This window comes from Seriola lalandi, unplaced genomic scaffold (genome assembly GCF_002814215.2).
Source record: "Seriola lalandi dorsalis isolate HSWRI2012SDOR001 ecotype SW California unplaced genomic scaffold, Sedor1 jcf7180002054767, whole genome shotgun sequence".
NCBI classification, from domain to species: Eukaryota; Metazoa; Chordata; class Actinopteri; order Carangiformes; family Carangidae; genus Seriola; species Seriola lalandi.
Window position 1 is genome coordinate 213092 of NW_019525320.1, and position 3043 is coordinate 216134.

Sequence of the window (3043 nt, forward strand, 5' to 3'; positions counted from 1 at the left end):
AAACAGTGTACTGTCCTATAAATAAAATAGACGTTTTAACAGCTTTTCCGCCTCAGTGAATGCAAGTGATGCAGGGGATGCAAATATACACGGGAGTCTCTGTATTACAGCTCAATGCAGGGCTGCTGTAGCTCACATAGTAGAGCGAGTCGGCCATGGTAAGGTTGGGTGGTGTGATATCCATCTTCTCCTGTCCACATGTCGGTGTGTCCTTGTGCAAGACGCTGAACCCCTAACTACCCCTGATGTGTATGTATATGGAAAAAAAGGTCACTGTCTGCATAATGACTGTAATGTAATACTCAGTGACTTTGGATCCCATTTTGTGGTAAATTTGGAGCTCCCTATGTGGGAAACGTTAAGAGATAACAGATTTGCCTATAGGCTTGTTCCAGGTATTTTTTTTTTTTTTTTTATGATAAAATGAACAGAAATAGCATTTAATTAATTTCCTCTTAGTAGGACAAGGAGGAAATTAATTAGCAGGAAACAGAAAATGGTCAAGAAAATGATTCTTTACTTGTTTTCAACAACTCAGTAAAGTTCTGTATAAGTATATGTCTTACTCTAAAATAAAATACACATTTATATTTAAATCATTATCAAATCTGCTTAAAATAGAGTAGAATTGAGCATATTAGTCTATACTTGACCTTGGAACTTATAATTCATTCATAGGTCTTCATCAGTGCGTCCAGTTTGCTTATTGCCACTAAGGTTGATAGTGAGCTCTGAATCTAAAATACAGACATTCAAATGCTTTCCTTCAGAGGGGCTTCGTGTCGAGTGCCGTTTTTAAAATAAAATTTACATGCAAATTAAATATTTTTCAAACTCAATCCCTCCCTCTATTTGCTGATGTTCCAGTATTTATTCAGCCCTATTTTCATATTTGTTTTTTCTCATTTTCCTGTTTTTCTTGTTACTTCTCCGGCTCTCTCAGCGGGCACCGCAGGTGTGTGCAGTCCTACCTCACTGATCATGCTGTAGCTCACTCTGAAAAGCGCAGGATTTGTTTTAGGACAAAGGGAGCTTTTAAAAAGCCGCAGAAAAATCCCCACCTCCCCTGTTATATTCCCACATCTCTTTAATACAACAGTAAATCTCCCTGTTCCTCTTTTCCTCTGTGAACGTTTTTTCCCATTCCAACCTTTCCTACCGTATTCCACTTCCCCCATCCCTCCGCTTCTCCCAGTCCAGGCTCATGTTGAGTTATGGGACCATCATCCAGAGTAGCAGAGCAGCAAAAGTCGGGTCTGATCTGTTATCAGTATTTTTCTGTTTTGCTGTCCCATTTCAATTCTGCGCTCTCTGAAATCATAGCTCTCAAAAATCCCCTCTTAATCATTAGCAGGCGCAATAAAGAAACATCAATTCTCATCAGCGTAAGTTTATTAGGGATATTAAGTAAATAGCTCTTAATCACCATTTTCTCTAAAGTCTTTCCCTCCTTCTCTCCAGCTCTAACTCCCATTCAGTGTTGCTGGCCAGAGTCCCAGACTCATCTCAGCTGATCGTCCCTGATCTGAGCCCTAGCTGTCTCCTGTCCTATCCTGCTGCTGTCACCACTGCTATTAAGTCTGTCTAATTGGACAAGCTTCTGTCAGTGTGCGTGCATGTGTGTATGCGTCCATGTTGTGGCCAGGCTTACTGGAGCCAGGTGGCCACGTGTTTGGCTCACTAGAGGCCATTTTTCTATCGATGTCAAACCACAGGCAATAAACACAGCCATGTGATGCACACAGTGCAAGGTTTGATACGACGCCAAAGACTTTGCAACAGATTCATGGGAAGATATTAGATGTTACCAGGAATGGGACATTTGGCGTTAAGTTTGTAATTTGGCTAAAGCTTGTATGGAGATATGACCAAAGTGGTTTGAGTTTATTCCAAGATGTTAATGGCACTGCGAGGAAAAGATAATGGCACTGGATTAGAGATATGTGGTCTAATGGCTAACCACAGCTAAGCTGTAGCAGAGAATTCAATGAGTCTCTGATGAGTAGGTTGGGTCTTGTAGCTGATATGGGAGAGGTTTGAAGAGGTCAGAGAGCACATTGCTGCAAACAAAACTAAGAGACAAATCAACGTACTAAATCATCTCCATTAAAAGCAAAAAGGTCTTTTGGTTTCAGCAACACTCCAGCTACATGTTAGGTGTGGTATAATTGTGGTATGTCGGCTTACAGATAATCAAGGCTCTTAAATCACTCAACTCAAATCACTAACAACTTGCAGAAGCTGCTCATCTGCCATGAAAAGCTGCAACAGAGCGTTTTTCTACCACAAACACTTTGGCGAACAGTTCCCGCTCTCTGTCTCTCTCTCTCTCTCTTTTCTGCAGCAAACCCAGAAGGAGTATCACTCATAGGTTTCCACAAACACTCTTCATTCTTTACCCATGCTGTCCCTCTGTCTTCTCCACATGTCACCTTCTTTCTGTTATGTGGCTCTGTCTGGTGCTGCTGGTGATGTTTACCTCTCTGACCCATGGTGTCTGGCCAGTAAACAGACACTGGCCTCAGTCCTGGTCTGGACTGGCTCCACATTTCTGTTCTGGGCCTTCTCCATATCCACATTAGCACTGAACCACAGCTGGCTAATGAAAGTCAGGCTCACGACTGCCCACAGAATGCCTGCACACAAGCTACTGGAGTGTCCTGAGAGCAGCAGAGGACTACTACTGTGGAAGTGCCAGTGATTTTGGAGATTTATATAAATATTTAAGGTTGGAAGAAATACATGGAGTCATGATTTATATTGTATATTGGGCAAACCATTTGAAAACATACTGTATTTCTGCAGAAAAAAAAAACATTAGTATTACATTAGTATTGAATTATGTCTTACACCACATCTTCAACCTCAGTTCTACTCTTCAGGCGACTCTGAACTGCTGCTCTTTCAAGCCACTCAGCCCTCAGTATTATATTACTTTCACAAACGCGAACGCATGTGTATGTTGTGTGATTTTTTTTGTGATTTTTTTTATGTATGTATGCACATGTGTATATGTGTGCTTGGGACACACTCACACATACAC